Source organism: Lissotriton helveticus, chromosome 8 (assembly GCF_964261635.1).
Source record: "Lissotriton helveticus chromosome 8, aLisHel1.1, whole genome shotgun sequence".
Taxonomy (NCBI): Eukaryota; Metazoa; Chordata; class Amphibia; order Caudata; family Salamandridae; genus Lissotriton; species Lissotriton helveticus.
The window spans coordinates 22,120,957-22,146,895 of record NC_136069.1 but is presented as its reverse complement, the minus strand read 5'-3'; positions in this window follow the sequence as shown (position 1 = coordinate 22,146,895).

Sequence of the window (25,939 nt, the reverse complement as noted above, 5' to 3'; positions counted from 1 at the left end):
TCATTGCATCGGATTTTCCCTGTATTTGAGTCACGCTCATCTTACATATACCTTGAGTCTCTTAACAGTAGTATCACTGCATCAGATTCTCTCTGCGTTTGAGTCGCGCTCAGGTTTCATATACGTTGATTGTCTCAACAGTGGTGTCACTGCATCAGATTCTCCCTGTATTTGAGTCACGCTCAGGTTACATATACATTGATTCTTTTTAAAGTGGTGTAATTGCATAGGATTCTTCGTGTATTTGAGTCACGCTCAGGTTACATTTACATTGATTGTTTTTAAAGTGGTGTCACTGCATCGGACTCTCCCTGTATTTGAGAAACGCTCAGGTTACATGTACATTGATTCTCTTAACAGGGATGTCATTGCATCGGATTCTCCCTGCATTTGAGACACGCTCGGGTTACATATACATTAATTCTTTTTAAGGTGGTGTCATTGTATCGGATTCTTCCTGTATTTGAGTCACGCTCAGGTTACATATACATTGATTCTCTTAACAGTGGTATTATAGCATCAGATTCTCCCTGAATTTGAGTCACGCTCAGGTTACATATCAATTGATTCTCTTAACAGTGGTTTCATTGCATCAGTTTCTCCATGCATTTGAGTCGTACACAGGTTACATATACATTGATTTTCTTAACAGTGGTATCATTGCATCGGATTCGTCCTGTATTTCAGTCACGCTCAGGTTACATATACATTGATTCTCTTAATAGTGGTGTCACTGCATCAGATTCTCCCTGTATTTGAGACACGCTCTGGTTACTTATCTGTTGATTCTCTTAACAAGGGTATCCCTGGATCAGTTTATCCATGCATTTGAGTCGTACACAGGTTACATGTACATTGATTCTCTTAACAGTGGTGTCACTGCATCGTATTCTCTCTGTATTTGAGTCACGCTTGGGTTACATATACACTGATTCTCTTAACAGTGGTATTATTGCATCAGATTCTCCCTGTATTTGAGACACGCTCTGGTTACTTAAACGTTGATTCTCTTAACGGTGGTGTCACTGCATCAGATTCTCCATGCATTTTAGTCACGCTCAGGTTACATATACATTGATTCTCTTAACACTGGTATCATTGCATCAGAATCTCCCTGTATTTGAGACACGATCTGGTTACTTATCCGTTGATTCTCTTAACAGTAGTATCACTGCATCAGATTCTCCCTGTATTTGAGACACGCTGTGTTACTCAAACGTTGATTCTCTTAACAGTGGTGTCACTGCATCAGATTCTCCATGCATTTGAGTCACGTTCAGGTTACATATACCTTCAGTCTCTTAACAGTAGTATCACTGCATCAGATTCTTCCTGTATTTGAGACACGCTGTGTTACTCAAACGTTAATTCTCTTAACAGTGGTGTCACTGCATCAGATTCTCCCTGTATTTGAGTCACGCTAAGGTTACTTATACATTGATTCTCTTAACGATGGTGTCACTGCATTAGATTCTCCCTGTTCTTGAGTCACACTCAGGTTACTTATACGTTGATTCTCTTAATAGTGGTGTCACTGCATCAAATTCACGTAACAGTGGTACTGCATGAGATTCTCCCTGCATTTGAGACGCGTTCAGGTTATATATACATTGATTCTCTTCACAGTGGTGTCATTTCATCAGATTCTCCCTGTATTTAAGACACGCTCCGGTTACTTAAACGTTGATTCTCTTAACAGTAGTATCACTGCATCACATTCTTCCTGTATTTGAGTCACGCTCAGATTACTTATTCGTTGATTCTCTTAATAGTGGTGTCACTGCATAAGATTCACTTAACAGTGGTACTGCATCAGATTCTCCCTGCATTTGAGTCACGCTCAGGTTACATTTACATTTATTCTTTTTAAAGTGGTGTCACTGCATCGGATACTCCATATATTTGAGACACGCTCGGGTTACATATACATTGATTCTCTTAACAGTGGTTTCATTGCATCAGTTTCTCCATGCATTTGAGTCGTACACAGGTAACATATACATTGATTTTCTTAACAGTGGTATCATTGCATTGGATTCTTACTGTATTTGAGTCCAGCTCAGGTTACATATACATTGATCCTCTTAACAGTGGTGTCATTGCATCAGATTCTCTTAACAGTGTTATCACTGCATCAGATTCTCCCTGTATTTGAGTCATGCTCAGGTTACTTATACGTTGATTCTCTTAACAGTGGTGTCACTTCATCAAATTCACTTAACAGTGGTACTGCATCAGATTCTCCCTGCATTTGAGTCGCGCTCAGGTTTCATATACGTTGATTCTCTCAACAGTGGTGTCACTGCATCAGATTCTCCCTGTATTTGAGTCACACTCAGGTTACATATACATTGATTCTTTTTAAAGTGGTGTAATTGCATAGCATTCTTCATGTATTTGAGTCACGCTCAGGTTACATTTACATTGATTGTTTTTAAAGTGGTGTCACTGCATCGGACTCTCCCTGTATTTGAGACACGCTCGGGTTACATGTACATTGATTCTCTTAACAGGGATGTCATTGCATCGGATTCTCCGTTCATTGGAGACATACATTGAATCTCTTAAAAGTGGTGTCACTGCATCAAATTCACTTAATAGTAGTACTGTATCATATTCTCCCTGCATTTGAGTCGTGCTCGGGTTACATATACATTGATTCTTTTTAAGGTGGTGTCATTGCATCGGATTTTCCCTGTATTTGAGTCACGCTCATCTTACATATACCTTGAGTCTCTTAACAGTAGTATCACTGCATCAGATTCTCTCTGCGTTTGAGTCGCGCTCAGGTTTCATATACGTTGATTGTCTCAACAGTGGTGTCACTGCATCAGATTCTCCCTGTATTTGAGTCACGCTCAGGTTACATATACATTGATTCTTTTTAAAGTGGTGTAATTGCATAGGATTCTTCGTGTATTTGAGTCACGCTCAGGTTACATTTACATTGATTGTTTTTAAAGTGGTGTCACTGCATCGGACTCTCCCTGTATTTGAGAAACGCTCAGGTTACATGTACATTGATTCTCTTAACAGGGATGTCATTGCATCGGATTCTCCCTGCATTTGAGACACGCTCGGGTTACATATACATTGAATCTCTTAAAAGTAGTGTCACTGCATCAAACTCACCTAATAGTAGTACTGTATCATATTCTCCCTGCATTTGAGTCGCGCTCAGGTTGCATATACATTGATTCTTTTTAAGGTGGTGTCATTGCATCGGATTCTCCCTGTATTTGAGTCACGCTCATCTTACATATACCTTGAGTCTCTTAACAGTAGTATCACTTCATCAGATTCTCCCTGCATTTGAGTCGCGCTCAGGTTACATATCAATTGATTCTCTTAACAGTGGTTTCATCGCATCAGTTTCTCCCTGTATTTGAGTCGTACACAGGTTACATATACATTGATTTTCTTAACAGTGGTATCATTGCATTGGATTCTTCCTGTATTTGAGTCGAGCTCAGGTTACATATACATTGATTCTCTTAACAGTGGTGTCACTGCATCAGATTCTCCCTGTATTTGAGTCGCGCTCAGGTTACATATACATTGATTCTCTTAACAGTGGTGTCATTGCATCAGATTATCTCTCTATTTGAGACACGCTCTGCTTACTTATACATTGATTCTCTTAAAAGTGGTATCACTGCATCTGATTCTCTTAACAGGGATGTCATTGCATCAGATTCTCCCTGCATTTGAGTCGCGCTCAGGTTACATATCAATTGATTCTCTTAACAGTGGTTTCATTGCATCAGTTTCTCCATGCATTTGAGTCGTACACAGGTTACATATACATTGATTTTCTTAACAGTGGTATCATTGCATCGGATTCGTCCTGTATTTCAGTCACGCTCAGGTTACATATACATTGATTCTCTTAACGGTGGTGTCACTGCATCAGATTCTCCATGAATTTGAGTCGTACACAGGTTACATATACATTGATTCTCTTAACAGTGGAGTCATTGCATCAGATTCTCTCTCTATTTGAGACACGCTCTGCTTACTTATACGTTGATTCTTTTAACGGTGGTGTCACTGTATCAGATTCTCCCTGTATTTGAGTCACGCTCAGGTTACATATACGTTGATTCTTTTAACAGTGGTATCATTGCATCAGATTCTCCCTGAATTTGAGTCGCGCTCAGGTTACATATATACATTGATTCTCTTAACAGTGGTGTCATTTCATCAGATTCTCCCTGTATTTGAGTCACGCTCATGTTACATATACATTAATTCTTTTTAAGGTGGTGTCATTGCATCGGAGTCTTCCTGTATTTGAGTCACGCTCAGGTTACATATACATTGGTAATTTTTATAGTGGTGTCATTGCTTCAGATTCTCCCTGTATTTGAATCACGCTTGGGTTACATATACCTTGATTCTCTTAACAGTAGTATCACTGCATAAGATTCTCCCTCTATTTGAGACACGCTCTGGTTACTTATACATTGATTCTCGTAATAGTGATGTCACTGCATCAGATTCTCCCTGCATTTGAGTCACGCTCAGGTTACCTATGATTCTCTTAACAGTGGTATCGCTCCATCTGATTTGTCCTGTATTTGAGTCACGCTCTGGTTACATATACATTGATTCGCTTAACAGTGGTTTCATTGCATCAGATTCTTCCTGTATGTTAGTCCTGCTCAGGTTACATATACATTGATTCTCTTAACAGTGGAATCATTGCATCAGATTCTTCCTGTATTTGAGACATGCTGAGGTTACATATACAATGATTCTATTAACAGTGGGGTCATTACATCATATTCTACCTCAATTTGGGTTATTCTCAGGCTACATATACATTGATTCTCTTAACAGTGGTATCACTGCATCAGATTCTCCCTGTATTTGAGTCACGCTCAGGTTACATACACATGTATTATCTTAACAGTGGTTTCGCTCCATCTGATTTGTCCTGTATTTGTGTCACGCTTAGGTTGCATATACATTGATTCTATTAACAGTGGTGCCATTACATCATATTTAACCGGTATTTGAGTTATTCTCAGGCTACATATACATTGATTCTCTTAACAGTGGTATCATTGTATGGAATTCTCATAACAGTGGTATCACTGCATCAGATTCTCCCTGTATGTGAGTCACGCTCAGGTTACATACACACTTATTCTATTAAAAGTGGTGTCATTGCATCAGATTCTCCCTGTATTTGAATCACGCTCAGGTTACATATACATTGATTATCTTAACATGGGTATCGCTGCATCAGTTTCTCCCTGCATTTGAGTCGCGCTCAGCTTACATATACATTGATTCTCTTAACAGTGGTGTAATTCCATCAGATCCTCCCTGTATTTGAGTGACGCTCAGGTCACATATACATTGATTCTTTTTAAAGTGGCATCATTGCATCGGATTCTCCCTGTATTTGAATCAGGCTCAGGTTACATATACATTGATTCTCTGAACACGGGTGTCATTGCATCGGATTCTCCCTGCATGTGAGTCGCGCTCAGGTTACATATACATTGATTCTCTTCACAGCGGTATCATTGCATCGGATTCTCCCGGCATGTGAGTAGCGCTTAAGCTACATATACATTGATTCTCTTAAGAGCGATGTCATTGCATCGGATTCTCCCTGTATTTGGATTACACTCGGGTTACATATACATTGATTTTTTTCATAGTGGTGTCATTGCATCAGATTCTTTCTATATTTGAGTCACGCTCAGGTTACATTTACATTGATTCTCTTACCAGTGGTGTCACTGCATCAGATTCTTTCTATATTTGAGTCACACTCAGGTTACATTTACATTGATTCTCTTAACAGTGGTGTCATTGCATCAGATTCTTTCTATATTTGAGTCACGCTCAAGTTACATTTACATTGATTCTCTTAACAGTGGTGTCATTGCATCAGATTCTCTTAACAGTGGTGTCTCTGCATCAGATTCTCCCTGCATTTGAGTCGCGCTTAAGCATTGATTCTTTAAAGAGCGGTGTCATTGCATCGGATTCTCCCTGTATTTGAGACAAGCTCTGGTTACTTATACGTTGATTCTCTTAACAGTGGTGTCACTGCATCAGATTCTACCTGTATTTGAGTCGCGTTCAGGTTTCACATACATTGATTCTCTTAACAGTGGTGTCACTGCATCAAATTCACTTAATTGTAGTACTGTATCATATTCTCCCTGCATTTGAGTCGCGCTCAGGTTACATATACATTGATTCTTTTTAAGGTGGTGTCATTGCATCGGATTCTCCCTGTATTTGAGTCACGCTCATGTTACATATACCTTGAGTCTCTTAACAGTAGTATCAATGCATCAGATTCTCCCTGCATTTGATTCTCTTAATAGTGGTGTCACTGCATCAAATTCACTTAACAGTGGTACTGCATCAGATTCTCCCTACATTTGAGATGCGCTCAGGTTACATATACATTGATTCTCTTAACAGTGGTATTATTGCGTCAGATTCTCCCTGTATTTGAGACACGGTCTGGTTACTTTCTTTTAACGGTGGTGTCACTGCATCAGATTCTCCATGCATTTGAGTCACGCTCAGGTTACATATACATTGATTCTCTTAACAGTGGTATTGCTGCATCAGATTCTCCCTGTATTTGAGTCACGCTCAGGTTACATATACATTGATTCTCTTAACAGTGGTATTATTGCATCAGATTCTCCCTGTATTTGAGACACGATCTGGTTACTTATCCATTGATTCTCTTAACAGTAGTATCACTGCATCAGATTATCCCTGTATTTGAGACACGCTAAGGTTACTTATACATTGATTCTCTTAACGATGGTGCCACTGCATCAGATTCTCCATGCACTTGAGTGACGCTCAAGTTACATATACATTGATTCTCTTAACAGTGGTATCGCTGCATCAGATTCTCCATGCATTTGAGTCACGCTCAGGTTACGTATACCATCAGTCTCTAACAGTACTATCACTGCATCAGATTCTCCCTGTATTTGAGACACGATGTGTTACTCAAACGTTGATTCTCTTAACAGTGGTGTCACTGCATCAGATTCTCCATGCATTTGAGTCACGCTCAGGTTACATATACATTGATTCTCTTAACAGTGGTATCGCTGCATCAGATTCTTCATGCATTTGAGTCGCGCTCAGGTTACATATACATTGATTCTCTTAACAGTGGAATCGCTGCATCAGATTCTCGCTGTATTTGAGTCACCCTCAGGTTACATATACATTGATTCTCTTAACACTGGTATCATTGCATCAGAATCTCCCTGTATTTGAGACACAATCTGGTTACTTATACGTTGATTCTCTTAACAGTAGTATCACTGCATCAGAATCTTCCTGTATTTGAGTCACGCTCAGGTTACATATACCTTGAGTCTCTTAACAGTAGTATTACTGCTTCAGATTCTCCCTGCATTTGAGTCACGCTCAGGTTACGTTTACATTGATTCTTTTTAAAGTGGTGTCACTGCATCGGATTCTCCCTATATTTGAGACACGCTCGGGTTACATATACATTGATTCTCTTAACAGTGGTTTCATTGCATCAGTTTCTCCATGCATTTGAGTCGTACACAGGTTACATATACATTGATTTTCTTAACAGTGGTATCATTGCATTGGATTCTTACTGTATTTGAGTCCAGCTCAGGTTACATATACATTGATCCTCTTAATAGTAGTGTCATTGCATCAGAATCTCTTAACAGTGTTATCACTGCATCAGATTCTCCCTGCATTTCAGTTGCGCTCAGGTTTCATATACGTTGATTCTCTCAACAGGGGTGTCACTGCATCAGATTCTCCCTGTATTTGAGTCACGCTCAGGTTACATATATATTGATTCTTTTTAAAGTGGTGTCATTGCATAGGATTCTTCATGTATTTGAGTCACGCTCAGGTTACATTTACATTGATTGTTTTTAAAGTGGTGTCACTGCATCGGACTCTCCCTGTATTTGAGACACTCTCGGGTTACATGTACATTGATTCTCTTAACAGGGATGTCATTGCATCAGATTCTCCCTGCATTTGAGACACGCTCGGGTTACATATACATTGAATCTCTTAAAAGTGGTGTCACTGCATCAAATTCACTTAATAGTAGTACTGTATCATATTCTCACTGCATTTGAGTCGCGCTCAGGTTACATATACATTGTTTCTTTTTAAGGTGGGGTCATTGCATCTGATTCTCCCTGTATTTGAGTCATGCTCATCTTACATATACATTGAGTCTCTTAACAGTAGTATCACTGCTTCAGATTCTCCCTGTATTTGAGTCGCACTCAGGTTACATATCAATTGATTCTCTTAACAGTGGTTTCATTGCATCAGTTTCTCCCTGTATTTGAGTCGTACACAGGTTACATATACATTGATTTTCGTAACAGTGGTATCATTGCATTGGATTCTTCCTGTATTTGAGTCAAGCTCAGGTTACATATACATTGATTCTCTTAACAGTAGTGTCACTGCATCAGATTCTCCCTGTATTTGAGTTGCGCTCGGGTTACAGATACATTGATTCTCTTAACAGTGGTCATTGCATCAGAATATCTCTCTATTTGAGACACGCTCTGCTTACTTATACATTGATTCTCTTAAAAGTGGTGTCACTGCATCAGATTCTCCCTGTATTTGAGACACGCTCTGCTTACTTATATGTTGATTCTCTTAACAGTGGTATCATTGCATCTGATTCTCTTAACAGTGGTATCATTGCATCTGATTCTCTTAACAGTAGTATCATTGAATCAGATTCTCCCTGTATTTGAGTCACGCTCAGGTTACTTATACGTTGATTCTCTTAACAGTGGTGTCACTGCATCAAAGTCACTTAACAGAGGTACTGCATCAGATTTTCCCTGCATTTGAGTCGCCCTCAGGTTACATATATACATTGATTCTCTTAACAGTGGTGTCATTTCATCAGATTCTCCCTGTATTTGAGTCACGCTCTGGTTACATATACATTAATTCTTTTTAAGGTGGTGTCATTGTATCGGATTCTTCCTGTATTTGAGTCACGCTCAGGTTACATATACATTGATTCTCTTAACAGTGGTATTATCGCATCAGATTCTCCCTGCATTTGAATCACGCTCAGGTTACATATCAATTGATTCTCTTAACAGTGGTTTCATTGCATCAGTTTCTCCATGCATTTGAGTCGTACACAGGTTACATATACATTGATTTTGTTAATGGTGCTATCATTGCATCGGATTCGTTCTGTATTTCAGTCACGCTCAGGTTACATATACATTGATTCTCTTAACAGTGGTGTCACTGCATCAGATTCTCCCTGTATTTGAGACACTCTCTGGTTACTTATCTGTTGATTCTCTTAACAGTGGTATCGCTACATCAGTTTCTCCATGCATTTGAGTCGTACACAGGTTACATATACATTGATTCTCTTAACAGTGGAAGTCATTGCATCAGATTCTCTCTCTTTTTGAGACACGCTCTGCTTACTTATACGTTGATTCTTTTAACGGTGGTGTCACTGTATCAGATTCTCCCTGTATTTGAGTCACGCTCAGGTTACATATACGTTGATTCTTTTACCAGTGGTGTCAGTGCATCAGATTCTCCCTGTATTTAGATCACACTCGGATTACATATACATTGATGCTTTTAACAGTGGTATCATTGCATCAGATTCTCCCTGTATTTGAATCAAGTTCAGGTTACATATACATTGGTAATTTTTATAGTGGTGTCATTGCTTCAGATTCTCCCTGTATTTGAGACACGCTCTGGTTACGTATACGTTGCTTTTCTTAACAGTGGTGTCAGTGCATCAGATTCTCCCTGTATTTGAATCACGCTCGGGTTACATATACCTTGATTCTCTTAACAGTAGTATCACTGCATTAGATTCTCCCTCTATTTGAGACACGCTCTGGTTACTTATACATTGATTCTCGTAATAGTGATGTCACTGCATCAGATTCTCCCTGCATTTGAGTCACGCTCAGGTTACCTATGATTCTCTTAACAGTGGTATCGCTCCATCTGATTTGTCCTGTATTTGAGTCGCGCTCTGGTTACATATACATTGATTCTCTTAACAGTGGTTTCATTGCATCAGATTCTTCCTGTATGTTAGTCCTGCTCAGGTTACATATACATTGATTCTCTTAACAGTGGTATCATTGCATCAGATTCTTCCTGTATTTGAGACATGCCGAGGTTACATATACAAAGATTCTATTAACAGTGGTGTCATTACATCATATTCTACCTCAATTTGGGTTATTCTCAGGCTACATATACATTGATTCTCTTAACAGTGGTATCACTGCATCAGATTCTCCCTGTATTTGAGTCACGCTCAGGTTACATACACATGCATTCTCTTAACAGTGGTATAGCTCCATCTGATTTGTCCTGTATTTGTGTCACGCTTAGGTTGCATATACATTGATTCTATTAACAGTGGTGCCATTACATCATATTCAACCGGTATTTGAGTTATTCTCAGGCTACATATACATTGATTCTCTTAACAGTGGTATCATTGTATTAAATTCTCTTAACAGTTGTATCACTGCATCAGATTCTCCCTGTATTTGAGTCACGCTCAGGTTACATACACACTTATTCTATTAAAAGTGGTGTCATTGCATCAGATTATTCCTGCATTTGAGACACGCTCTGGTTACTTACACGTTGATTCTTTTAACAGTGGTGTCAATGCGTCAGATTCTCCATGCATTTGAGTCAAGCTCAGGTTACTTATACGTTGATTCTCTTACCAGTGGTGTCACTGCGTAAGATTCTCCATGCATTTGAGTCACGCTCTGGTTACATATACATTGATTCTCTTAACAGTGGTGTCACAGCATCAGATTCTCCCTGTATTTCAATCACGCTCAGGTTACATATACATTGATTATCTTAACATGGGTATCGCTGCATCGGTTTCTCCCTGCATTTGAGTCGCGCTCAGCTTACATATACATTGATTCTCTTAACAGTGGTGTAATTCCATCAGATCCTCCCTGTATTTGAGTGACGCTCAGGTCACATATACATTGATTCTTTTTAAAGTGGCATCATTGCATCGGATTCTTCCTGTATTTGAGTCACGCTCAGGTTACATATGCATTGATTCTCTTAACAGTGGTGTCATTCCATCAGATTCTCCCTGTATTTGAGACACGCTTTGGTTACTTATACGTAGAGTCTCTTAAAAGTGGTGTCACTGTATCAGATTCTCTTAACAGTGGCATCATTGCATCGGATTCTCCCTGTATTTGAATCAGGCTCAGGTTACATATACATTGATTCTCTGAACACAGGTGTCATTGCATCGGATTCTCCCTGCATGTGAGTCGCGCTCAGGTTACATATACATTGATTCGCTTAACAGCGGTATCATTGCATCGGATTCTCCCGGCATGTGAGTAGCGCTTAAGCTACATATACATTGATTCTCTTAAGAGCGATGTCATTGCATCGGATTCTCCCTGTATTTGGATTACACTCGGGTTACATATACATTGATTTTTTTCATAGTGGTGTCATTGCATCAGATTCTTTCTATATTTGAGTCACGCTCAGGTTACATTTACATTGATTCTCTTACCAGTGGTGTCACTGCATCAGATTCTTTCTATATTTGAGTCACGCTCAGGTTACATTTACATTGATTCTCTTAACAGTGGTGTCATTGCATCAGATTCTTTCTATATTTGAGTCACGCTCAGATTACATTTACATTGATTCTCTTAACAGTGGTGTCATTGCATCAGATACTCTTAACAGTGGTCTCTCTGCTTCAGATTCTCCATGCATTTGAGTCCCGCTCAGATTACATATACCTTGCTTCTCTTAACAGTGGTATCACTGCATCAGATTCTCCCTGCATTTGAGTCGCGCTCAGGTTACATATACATTGATTCTCTTAACAGTGGTGTCATTTCATCAGATTCTTCCTGTATTTGAGTCAAGCTCAGGTTACATATACATTGATTCTCTTAACAGTGGTATTATTGCATCAGATTCTCCCTGTATTTGAGTCACGCTTTGGTTACTTATACGTAGAGTCTCTTAAAAGTGGTATCACTGTATCAGATTCTCTTAACAGTGGCATCATTGCATCGGATTCTCCCTGTATTTGAATCAGGCTCAGGTTACATATACATTGATTCTCTGAACACGGGTGTCATTGCATCGGATTCTCCCTGCATGTGAGTCGCGCTCAGGTTACATATACATTGATTGTCTTAACAACGGTATCATTGCATCGGATTCTCCCTGCATTTGAGTCGCGCTCAGGATACATATACATTGATTCTCTTAACAGTGGTGTCATTTCATCAGATTCTTCCTGTATTTGAGTCACGCTCAGGTTACATATCCATTGATTCTCTTAACAGTGGTATTATTGCATCAGATTCTCCCTGTGTTTGAGACACGCTCTGGTTACTTAAACGTTGATTCTCCTAACGGTGGTGTCACTTCATCAGATTCTCCATGCGTTTGAGTCACGCTCAGGTTACATATACCTTGATTCTCTTAACAGTGGTGTCACTGCATCAGATTCTCCCTGTATTTGAGTCACGCTCAGGTTACATATACATTGATTCTCTTAACACTGGTATCATTGCATCAGATTCTCCCTACATTTGAGACACGCTGAGGTTACTTATACGTTGATTCTCTTAAGAGTGGTATAACTGCATCAGATTCTCCCTGTATTTGGATTACACTCGGGTTACATATACATTGATTCTCTTAACAGTGGTGTCATTGCATCAGATTCTCTTAATAGCTGTGTCACTGCATCAGATTCTCCATGCATGTGAGTCACACACAGGCTACATATACATTGATTCTCTTAACAATGGTATCGCTGCATCGGATTTTCCCTGCATATGAGTCACACTCAGGCTACATATACATTGATTCTCTTAACAATGGTATCGCTGCATCGGATTTTCCCTGCATATGAGTCACACTCAGGCTACATATACATTGATTCTCTTAACAATGGTATCGCTGCATCAGATTCTCCCTGCATATGAGTCACACTCAGGCTACATATACATTGATTCTCTTAACAGTGGTATCGCTGCATCGGATACTCCCTGTATTTGAGTCACGCTCAGGTTACATATACCTTGATTCTCTTAACAGTGGTATCACTGCATCAGATTCTCCCTGCATGTGAGTCACACACAGGCTACATATACATTGATTCTCTTAACAATGGTATCGCTGCATCAGATTTTCCCTGCATATGAGTCACACTCAGGCTACATATACATTGATTCTCTTAACAATGGTATCGCTGCATCAGATTCTCCCTGCATATGAGTCACACTCAGGCTACATATACATTGATTCTCTTAACAGTGGTATCGCTGCATCGGATACTCCCTGTATTTGAGTCACGCTCAGGTTACATATACGTTGATTCTCTTAACCGTGGAATCATTGCATCAGATTCTCAATGCATTTGAGTTACGCTCAGTTTACATATACCTTGAATCGCCTAACAGTGGTATCAATGCATCAGATTCTCCCTGTACTTGAATCACGCTCAGGTAACTTATACATTGATTCTCTTAACAGTGGTATCACTGCATCAGATTCTCCCTGTACTTGAGTCACGCTCAGGTTACTTATACATTGATTCTCTTAACAGTGGTGTCACTGCATCAGATTCACTAAACAGTGGTACTGCATCAGATTCTCCTTGCATTTGAGTCGCGCTCAGGTTACATATACATTGATTCTCTTAACAGTGGTGTCATTTCATCAGATTCTCCCTGTATTTGAGTCACGCTCAGGTTACATATACATTGATTCTTTTTAAGGTGGTGTCATTGCATCGGATTCTTCCTGTATTTGAGTCACGCTCAGGTTACATATACATTGATTCTCTTAACAGTGGTATTATTGCATCAGATTCTCCCTGTATTTGAGACACGCTCTAGTTACATATACATTGATTCTCTTAACGGTGGTGTCACTGCATCAGATTCTCCATGCATTTGAGTCACGCTCAGGTTACATATACCTTGAGTCTCTTAACAGTAGTATCACTGCATCAGATTCTCCCTGTATTTGAGTCACGCTCAGGTTACATTTACATTGATTCTTTTTAAAGTGGTGTCACTGCATCGGATTCTCCCTATATTTGAGACACGCTCGGGTTACATATACATTGATTCTCTTAACAGTGGTTTCATTGCATCAGTTTCTCCATGCATTTGCGTCGTACACAGGTTACATATACATTGATTCTCTTAACAGTGGTATCATTGCATTGGATTCTTCCTGTATTTTAGTCGAGCTCAGGTTAGATATACATTGATTCTCTTAATAGTGGTGTCATTGCATCAGGTTCTCTTAACAGTGGTATCACTGCATCAGATTCTCCCTGTATTTGAGTCACGCTCAGGTTACTTATACGTTAATTCTCTTAACAGTGGTGTCACTGCATCAAATTCACTTAATAGTGGTACTGCATCAGATTCTCCTTGCATTTGAGTCGCGCTCAGGTTTCATATACATTGATTCTCTTAGCAGTGGTTTCATTGCATCAGTTTCACCATGCATTTGAGTCGTACACCGGTTACATATACATTGATTCTCTTAACAGGGATGTCATTGCATCGGATTCCCCCTGCATTTGAGTCGTGCTCAGGTTACATATCAATTGATTCTCTTAACAGTGGTTTCATTGCATCAGTTTCTCCATGCATTTGAGTCGTACACAGGTTACATATACATTGATTTTCTTAACAGTGGTATCATTGCATTGGATTCTTCCTGTATTTCAGTCGAGCTCAGATTACATATACATTGATTCTCTTAATAGTGGTGTCATTGCATTAGATTCTATGGCAGGACTGGAGGCTTCTGATTATGCTTTCTCATTTCTTTACTGCACAAACAGCAGCCAATGAAAGTAAAACTACAATGGTAAAAAACAACATTTCCCATGAGGCTTTGAACCACGCCTCCAATACTACAACCAATCATAGTAGTAACAAGCATATAAGGTATTGAGACACTAATCTGGACTCCTCTTTCTTTGCTGCTCTGCAGCCCAGATAAGTACTCCTTACTTTTTATGCTTGTACGATCTCAGGTTACAGATTTCGCCTCTGGCGTACGTTTTTTCATGATTGGATTGTTATGTTTAGGCAATTGCTGGTACTGTGTACTGTTTAGTAATATGCTTTTGTGTAAGTTTAAGTTTACCGCGCTGTGGCGCCCTGTTTACATACGCCACGGTCGGCGTTCCTTCTCCCCCGATCTTGGAGCGGTGCTTCTCTGGCCCGCTCCGCTCCCCGGTAGATCTGTGTGGAGCGCTTGTTGCGCCCGTAGGCTCTCCTCATGTCCCTGATTGCTGTTCGCGGCTGTGGCCGCTGCTAATCGCGGTCGCGATTAGGAGGGACTTGGCCCCCCCCTTGGGGAAGGAGGCGCACGTCGGAGCCCGGCTGAGGCCCGGCGTGCGTCTTTAGGGACTTGCGCACGCCAGTGTGCGCGCGCAGCCCGCAATCAGTGCCGATCAAGACGCTCTAGCCCCGGCTGAAAGGGGAGAATCACGCAGTTTGGCCAGGAGCCGAGGGGCCGTTTTGATCTAAAAAAAAAAGCAGCGTTTTTATTCCCTTTGGCAATCGGAGGTCTTGGACATTAACCCCTAACTTCCCAGCGACAGAGGAAGTGGGGTAATTTTTGGAAACCCTTTTCCAAGCTGATTACAGGTTGTTTTCCCTCCGTTAGTCCTAACATTGGACTTTATGCAATTAATATCCCTTGGTATTTCCAGCTCCTGCGCCTGGAACTTCCCCTGATCGACACCCTTGCCTGGGCTGGCATTTGTGCTTCCCTCTGGGGATTTAGAGTGGAATTGAAAGGTCCTTGTGAATATGGCAGATACTGAGTACTGCGAGGAGGAGGGTACTGCGTGCGATTACCAGGGCAATGATGAGTATTACGAAGAGGAGTCTATGGAGGATATAATTGACAAAAAGCTGGACGCTAAACTTGATAAGGCCCTCTCCTCTGCCCTGCTTCCATTAGCCAAAAAATTGGATCTGCTAGTCCCTGGTAAGCCAATCCCTTTTCCTGGACAGGATCAGTCACGCCCCCCTCCCCCTAAGAAGGTGGCTCTTGACACGTCCTGGCCCCACGCCCAGTCCTATGATAAGATTTATAAATCCAAGGAGTCTTCCACTGGCGACACGACCTTACCGTCCCGCCCCTCCCTCCCCCCCCCGAAAGATACCACTACTGACACTGATACTGATACAGACCCCTCAGATGCTGCTCCTCGCAAGCGCACTAAGAAGCGCAAGCATGCCTCCCGTTTTGTCAACCCCTCGCCCTTCTCCTTTGACCCGTCGGACATTGTACACCCTAGGTCCTCTGACTGGCTCCCTCCCCCAGCTGTGGCAGAATACCTGGAAACTCACCTTCGTAAAGGTTTTGATAAAGAGGTGATAGCACGCCTTAAGTCCGAGTGTCCCCGCCCCGACTTGGCCCACAAGGTGGCCGTCACCCCCGACATTGACCATTCCATGACTACTTTCCTCAAGAAATATAAAAAAGACCCTAAGAAAGGGATTGATCGCGCGCTCAGAGCGTGCCAAGATAAGGTCCTTGACCTTTCGGGGCCGTTGGCCAAGATCCTGGAACTAGCCCTTCAAGCTCAGGAGACATGTGGAAAAGTAAATTTTGCCATGTTCTGTGTCCCTACGTGTCATCCATCATATGTTATGTGTGCATGATTAAATATGCATATGTATTCCCCATGTTCGATTAATGACGCAATTACAGTTGTGTCCACCTCTAGTATGCCAGTTTCCAGTTCTCGTGAATACTACGAATATCAGGCCTATGTAAAGCTACGTTGCCACGTTTCTCAGTGTGCACGTTATTCTATTATAAAGTCCCCGTTTCTAGGCCTCAAAAGGGCCTGGACACCAGATTCAGCTCCTGTCTCCTGAAGCCTCGCTGAGGAGCGATACAGCCCCCACCTGTATCCTCGACCCTTCACTTACTTCCTGCCTCGCAGTGCCCGGCCCAGCCTGGCTCAGTCTCTGAGTCTGCCAAGAATATGTTATGATTCCAGTTATCAGTTCAGTCCTCCTTCTCTGCATTCCTAAACTACTGAACTGCATCAATAGTTTCCGTCATTGTCTAGCCTTCACGTCTCCACGTTAGAGAAATACTGCATTTAATGGTCATTTAATATTCTTCATCACGCACTACATGTAGAATAATGCATGGTCCAGTCTTAGAATCAAGTTAGCCTTTCCCCTCCTAACTTCTAGTTTATATCAACATGTTCTCTAAACATCAGATACTAGATACTGTTTAGGTACATGTCGCCCTGACTCTCCAGACTTCAGTCTCTGCTCCTAGCACAGAGTTCATAGCCCCCAGCTTCTCCTAGTGATACGTCATTGCTAGTTTGCGCGCACCATCAGGTTAAAGGTCCCGGCTCCTCAGGTAGCCCCCTCCAATGTTTCCGCCCCATTCATGACATATTCTGTTACGTTTGCATCACATGTCTATGTATACGCCCTGTTACACCTCTTTTCGCCCTTATCTTTCGCGACTGCTACGCGTCACGCCTTCTGCTCCACCCACTGCTACGCCTACTGCAATGTAATGCTATGTGTTTGCGTTATGTATATATGCTCATGTATTGTTATTAAAAGTCAGCGCGCTCATCCCAGATCCAGCCCCAGCAGCTGCTGGGCCCTGCCATCCTATTCCTATGCAGGTTGTCCTGTTCCTGTCCTTATGCTGTATTAAACCTGCAAAACTCCTACTACCTCGAATCTTGACTCTTATTTATTGAGCTATCTGTTATGATATATGTCTAGTCAAAAAGAGAGGTATTATTTATTTATTTACCACATAATGGCGCCCGAATAGGGACTTGCCCTTTCCCCACGCGTCGGTGAAGCCACGCCGACCCCCTGACCCTCTGCAGTCGTGACGGAACTCTTCTGCGCACCGGCAGATATTTCTGCTCCAAGTATCCCTCAGGCCCACGGAGGAGACGGAGGAGGCGGTCCAGCATCCAAACGAGACGGTGGAGGAACGCGGCGAGTCCCGACCAGAGCCCAAGCCGAGAGTCCAAGGTCCGAGGTATCCGGAGGCCCACCCGTAACAGAAGTCCGAAGTTCGTCCGTCCGACGTCCAAGCAGTCCCGTCCAGTCTGAGGCCTTCCGTTCTTGCTGCCCGGTGAGTACCGTTACTGGGGTGGTATCTAGACAGGGTCAATCTAATTGACTCTGGTCCGTGGGTTGGTGGTACACAGACCCACAAACGAAGTGTCCACTTCGGTGGATACGGGTCCTGACGTGTCTCTTTATGAGACCGGTAAGTTTCGTACTGTTTCAGCAGTGCATCTAGTTTCTGTTCTAGTCAGTTCTGTTCTCGAGAAAATTCATGTATTCTGTGTTCCGTATTCCAGGTAGTACTCTGTTCGAACTGTTATTTTTAAATGTTCTTCATGTATTTTAATGTCGTGGTATGAATGGGGAATAAGTATCGTGTTTATTGTGTATTGTATTGTGTCTAGATTACAGTCCAGTCATGCCCTTGTTTTCCAAATTACGTCAGTTAAAAACTAGAAAGGGTCTGCTGGAAGCAGCAGTTCCAGTTCCGCCTAGGGACAGTCCAGGTCATTTTATGTATCAGAAGCATGGCATAAGCGCCATATTGTTATCTAGATTTATGGGTAGAGTATACCAAACGGTTAGAAGAAAAGTATAGATGGCCCGTATCGGGTACATGGGATGCCGAATGCATCATGCGAGTAGAAGAAGCATTATGGAAAAAGAAAGCCAGACAGTCACAGAAAGATGCCATCGAGTTATGGCGCAAAGAAGCTCATAAAAGAACTGAAAAGGAAATCAGAAAGTCAGAATTAAGTAGAGAATCCTTAGAACGAGCACAAGAAAAAGAACTAATCGAGATAGGTGAACAAGTCAAAGCCGAACAGTCAGACAGACAGAGGCATGCCCTTATTAGGGGTATGTATCCTCTCCTTGCCGAGGGCTTGCCAAAAGCGACCCCAGAGGCATCCAGTAATTTCCCGCCACCATTAGTTCCGACCAAGCTACGTCACAAACAGACCGCAGCTGATATTTTTATTTCGTCCTATTTGGACGACACAGTCCCAGAATATGCCAATCCTGTTCGCGCTCCGCCAGTCCCTGTAAATCAGGCACTTCCCGCTCCTCCAGACTCCGGAGTACCTGTTACGGTACCCCCGGTCCAGTCCGCCATACAAGTCCAGCCTACATTTCCATTTCCCACTCTGCCAGGACGAAGAGCCTCAGTAGACGACTCCAGTTTAGGGGCCGCAGGAGGAGGTCCTCCTCAAACCCCGCCGCCACACAAGCGTTTAACGACAGCCGAATTACATGCACAAGCGTCACAGCGTACGCCTAGACATCAGACTGTAGCAGAAATAAGAAAATCCCTTGCCGAATGCGGCTATGATCCAGTCCCAGGCGAGGATAATATGGTTTTATATTCATTCCGCGTAAGAAAGGTGGCCGAGTACCTAGTCACCTTACCGAATATGAAAGAAGATCTAGACAGAATATATCGTTTCATCCGTACAGGGGATGACCCAGAAAGTATTAGCGAGGCCATGTCTCAAAGGAAAGCTGAGATCCAGCTCATGATATTAAAGTTTCTGATCAATTGTCTAATAAGAGAACAAGATTACCCGTCTAAAGATCCGGCTGAAATGAAAACCCTGACAAGGTGGAGTGATAATATAGCCGAGGGTAAGCACAAGACCGTCGGTGCTATGGAGAGTATGTACAAGAAAATCCGTAGAGAAATAATAAAGATACACGAACAACGTAAAGCAGCACAAGTAAGCGAGAAAGAAAGTAACTCTGATACTGAAGAGGTAGAGGACGAGAATCCCGCCAGAATAGCGTATGTAGAAAAATCTAGATTTCCAGATCGCCATTTACGCCTAGAACGCAAGTCTATTTTTCATTCTCCAGCACCAGAACAAGGTTCACTAGAACAAGTATTCCAAGCTACCGATCACATTCTGAAATCACGAATCGGTTACAGTGAGTTAAGTACCATGCATGAACAAGAACTAGCCCAATCAGCAGTCCGATGGATTACTGATTCTATCACTTTTCCAGACGAAATAGTGGCACAAATGTTTCTGAAAATGCCCCCAGCCGAGCAACGACTGGTGGGTATGTATATGATTCAGCACCTCATTACTTTGTATGAGGGTCAACACTCTGATCCAGGTCCGTTACATGATGTCCTGAACGAGTTACTCCAGTATAGATGGAAAGGTCTAGGTACCGATTTAATTAGTGTCATTCTAGAACAGCGTCACAAATATAGAACGTTTCTGAACCCGCATTTTGTTCATGTCTCACCCCCAGAAAGTAAACCATTTTACATGGAGAGACAGAATCCGTTACGAGAAGTCCACCCAGTCAGAGGAACGGGTGGCGAACTAGAACGAGTGTTTGTTTACACTCCGATTACAAAGATGGAACTCCTCGAGATGAAGAAATTAATTCCCTGTCATGACAAAGATCCAGCAGGGTTCCATAGAGAATTAAAAGACATGCTCCGTATGGGAGAATACACATATCCAGATATAATTAAAATGTTAAAGGTTCTGCTGCCCGCAGGGGTGTATGAAAAGCTCAAGGAAAAAGAATGGGAGGTAGGCTTGCCGCTCATCGAGATACCTGTAGATCAAGAAGGTCCCTATGTTCACAGTCAAGTATTAGGGAAAGACAGAAAGTTTTTGATTGATACAGGGGCAAGTAGGACCACAATTAGCCACGCCGAAGTTCCAGGGGCTCCGCTCTCAGGCTCAAGAAATGTTTCCCTTGGATTTTCAGGAAAACCTATCGTAAATGAGATTTCAAAGCCAGTTACTCTAGAAGTAGGTCCATTGTCCCGCACTACTGATCTGTTACTTACTAAGTCATGTCCAGAAAACCTATTAGGCATTAAGACACTGAAAGAGTTAGGTGCAGTTATATGCTGTTCCCCAGAGGGAATACGATTGTTCCTACGTGACTTTAAGGGTCACTATGTATTACGAGATTTTGATTCAAGACTGTCTAATGTTCCGCAGCATCTATGGGCGCAAGGTCCAACTGATGTAGGTTATATGCAAATCACACCCTATCGTGTGACTCTCAAGCCAGGTGTAGTGTTACCACGAATCAGACAGTACAGATTGCCACCTGAGGCTGTAGCAGCCTTATCCAAAATTATTGACGAGCTCATGGCTCAAGGAGTGGTTGTAGAAACTGACTCCAATGTATGTAATTCTCCGATCATTCCAGTCATGAAACGTACTGATCCAAATGCACCCCCAGTGTATCGATTAGTGATTGACCTACGAGAGCTTAATAAGTGTATTATTCCGCAGTACCCAGTTGTCCCAGACATCTCTTCCCTATTAACAGCCATTGATTCCGAAGCCACGTTCTTCACTGTCATAGACCTCAAGAACGCATTTTTCAGTGTTCCTATTCATCCAGACAGCCAGTTCCTTTTCGGATTTTGTTTAAATGGAAGGAGCTATATGTTCACACGAGCTCCTCAAGGTTTCACAGAAAGTCCTAGTATTTACAGTCAAGCACTTAAGAGACAACTAGACAACATTCACATGCCAACTGACACTGCCCTGCTCCAGTATGTCGATGATCTACTGATCACAGCCCGTTCTGAACGTGCTTGCGAGCGAGCATCCCTTACAGTTTTGTATTTCCTAGCCGAGATGGGGCACAAGGTGTCCCCTTCTAAGCTTCAATTCTGTGTCCAGCAAGTGGTCTACTTAGGACACTTACTGTCCAAGAGGGGTAGGCAGTTGACACCAGACCGTATCCAGTTAATAGCGAGTCTTCCTCAGCCCAAGACCCAGAAGGAGGTACGTGCTTTTATCGGCCTCACTTCTTACTGCAGACAATGGATTCCTCAGTATGCATTTCTAGCCAAACCACTGATACAGTTAACGACACAGGAGGCAGCCGTATCGACTGTCCTCCCTTGGACATCTGAACATACACTTAGTTTCAATGAGTTAAAGAAAGCTTTATGCCAAGCTCCAGTTCTAGCTACACCGAACTACAGTAAGCCTTTTACACTTTTTGTCACAGAACGTGAAGGTACAGCATTATCTGTTCTCACACAAGATCAAGCAGGACAATACAAGCCCTGTGCTTATTTTTTGAGCACATTAGATCCTGTAGCCCAGGCTCTGCCTGCGTGCCTCAAGTCAGTTGCAGCCACAGCCCTAGCTATCAGACAAAGTGTTTCCATAGTCTTAGGACACTCCTTGACAGTACAAGTTCCACATTCCGTGGAAGTTCTTTTAAACCGAACACAAACTCAGCACTTGACAATTGCACGTTTAACTGGTTATGAATTGACACTGTTCCAGCCACACATAGAAATCAGACGCTGCAACATTTTAAATCCTGCTACATTGTTACCATCAGTTACTTCGAATTCTGCCACACATGACTGCGTGGAAGTAGTTAACATTACGACAAAGCCAAGACAAGATCTGACAGATACTCCGTTACCAGACCCCGACCTGACACTTTATGTGGATGGTTCATGTATGAGAACAAGTACAGGAGAACTAGTCGCCGCGTATGCAGTGACTACTGACACTGAAGTTATTGAAACACACCGTATTGACACCCTGTCCGCTCAAGCAGCAGAGCTAGTTGTTCTGACACAAGCCTGTATACACGCCAAGAACTTGAAAGTTAATGTTTACACAGATTCACGCTACGCATTTGGAGTTGTACACGACTTCGGAGTGCTCTGGCAGGAGAGAGGTTTCATGACTTCTCATGGAACCAAGATTCAGCATGGTCTCCTTATTCAAGCTCTGTTAGATGCCATACATTTACCGACATCTATCGCTATCATGAAATGCAAAGCACATACGAAAGTTACTGACACCATTTCCCAAGGTAACGATCTAGCAGATCGCACAGCCAAGCTTACAGCACAGACTCCAGACTTTCAAGTTAATCCGACACAGACACATACTCCAGATCCGACTACATGTATGACAGTTAAGGACCCTACACAAGATGTCATAGATATCCAGTTACATGCTACTCCCGATGAAATCAAGAAATGGTCCGAACAAGGAGGGGTCCAGACAGATCAAGGATGGTTAACGAAGGGTAGAGCCACATGGTTTCTCCCCGACTCTATGGTTCAAGTCATTATTAATACCGCACATAGTCCAGCACATTTAGGAGAAAAAGCTATGTTAGACAGTATCCAGAACATTTGGTTCAACAAGCATTTACGAGCTGCAGCCAAGCAGAAAGTCCGTACCTGTATGATATGTTGTCAGTTTAATCCAGGTAAAAGTGTCCCGGTGGAACAAGGTGGATTCCAGCCCCCTGACCACCCTTTTGAAGTCCTCCAGATGGATTATATTCAGATGGAGCGATGTCGAGGTTTCAAGCATGTCCTTGTAGTTGTATGCGCTTTGTCCAGGTGGACAGAAGCATATCCAGTCCCAGATTACACAGCCGCGACCACTGCCAAGCAGTTGGTTCGTGAGTTCTTCCCTCGTTATGGACTCCCTAGAGTCGTATATTCTGATAACGGCCAGCCATTCTCATCTGAACTCATGAAGCATGTTTCCCTTTTGTTAGGGTACCAGTGGAAGTTCCATTGTGTACGCCACCCTGAAGCAGCCGGTCTCGTAGAGAGACATAACCAGACTCTGAAAATTCGTATCGCAAAGGTGTGTAAAGAGAAAGGTGTGGACTGGCTAGTAGCTCTACCAGTCGCTTTATTTTATATGCGCATGGTTGCACATTCCAGATCAGGTCTGTCCCCGTATGAGGTCGTATTCGGCCGCCCCCCTAACATGTGGGGTACTCCTAGACCCCGAAGTATTACCGATGTTTCAAGTAATATGCTGACAGATTACCTAGCTTCCTTGATGTCTGCCCTCAACTCATGTCGTTCACAGGTTGCCGCCGCATTTCCAGACAATACCGAGGTGGCACCGCATGAAATCGTTCCAGGATCCATGGTGATGGTCCGCAACTTTGACAGATCAAGTCCGCTGGAGCCTCGCTGGAAAGAGCCCCGACAGGTCCTCCTCACCACCCGTACAGCCGTGAAGTTGGAAGGACGCAAAGGCTGGGTGCACCTTTCTCATATTAAACTTTTTAATGGACTGAAACCCGTCTTAAAGAACATTTCCCAGGATTTGAAGGATTGCCAAAGCATTGTTCTCAAGGACTGTCCCGCAAAAGACATTGCTACAACCCCTCCCCTGTTAGAGAAAACTCCGCAACAGGAGTATAAGTTAAAACTCCGGTCTAGTAAAATAAGTCAGTCAGTTTGATTGTCTAAGTCCTCCCCTAGGTGAAACGGTTAGACTGTTTCTGACATGTATAAAATAGACCCCCATAGTGAGAGAGTTAGTCAAAACTCAATCCGATGTATCGTTTTTCTATGTTTCATATTGTTTCTCAGCATTATGATTTCCTGCACCAGTTATGCATTTTTCTTGTATCTCCCAGTTCTTCATGTAAATAAGTCTGCTAATGCTACAGTAGAGCACACGTTTAGTGATCTACCTCCCCATGAACTCTCTTACCGCCTCGCTATGCGAAACAACTCATTCATCCGCATGTTACATTACTCACACCAGACCAGCAATGCCACTAATTGTTGGGTGTGTGGTCGACTCCCCCCTTTCCAGATACCGAAGGGAGTTCTGCCACTTTTTCCTTATCCATTTTCACATAATGGTTCGTGTGGAGCATGGTTCACGTTAACGTCATCCTCAACAGATATGTCTTTTCTTAACAGTACATGTTTTCCAGACAAGCAAGGTCTCCCCCACCGAACCGGGTTAGATCTAGAAAATGAAGTGTATAATTTAGGTAACTATTCTTCGAATTTTATGGTCCTGAATGTTCAGTCTGATACTACTCCAGACTTACCTGCTATTTCAGTACTACCAGTCAAAGGCGAATTATGTGTCCGAAATAATGGTTCCGTACATGTAGGACATAGTGATTGTACTACTATTGTCAAGTATAGTGACAGTGGGAAATCTATTTTCAAAGCTTCACGTCATTCTTATTTTATTTGTGGTCAAACTGCATATGTTCGTCTGCCCCTCGATTGGGAGGGAACCTGTTACATTGCCTTCCTACTGCCACCAGTTTTCCTAGCCCCACCTGATTATCATAGAAATACACATCTAGTACACATTAGACATAGAAGGGAGTCCCCAATTGTCGATTATACTGAAACTGCTCTAGAACAGTATACAGATTTCAACAGAGGTTTCTTTTTCTTTATAGGACCTATCCAGAATAGTAAGCTAATCCGTAGGTTAACCAGAACCCTTGAAGCTGTAGTAAATGAGACTGCCTCTGCTCTAGGTAACTTAACCGAAGAGCAATCTGCTATGAGATTTGTCGTTTTACAGAATCGTCTCGTCCTTGACGTCATACTGGCCGATAGGGGCGGGGCCTGTAGAGTCATCGGATCTAGTTGCTGCATTTTCATTCCAAATAACGCGCCGTCTGTTTATTCAGCTATAACCAGACTCCATAAAATTGCCCATCTGATACACCAAGATCCAGGCACCTGGACATGGTCCGGTTGGTTCTGGAATATAATTTCCGCATGGGGATGGAAAATATTGTCCTTCCTAGGTATTGCAGTAGCGATCATATTCAGCTGCTGTCTCTGTATACAATGTGGCCCTGCGATTTGCGGCATTTGTGCTACCTCTTGTATTCCTAGTCCCAAGCCCCGTTCTAAATCCCGTTCCAGGATAATTCGAGACGAGCAAATGATACTGTATGAAATGATAGATGGTATCATGAATATTGATGTTTCCTGATGGAAACGTAGTGACAAGGAGGGA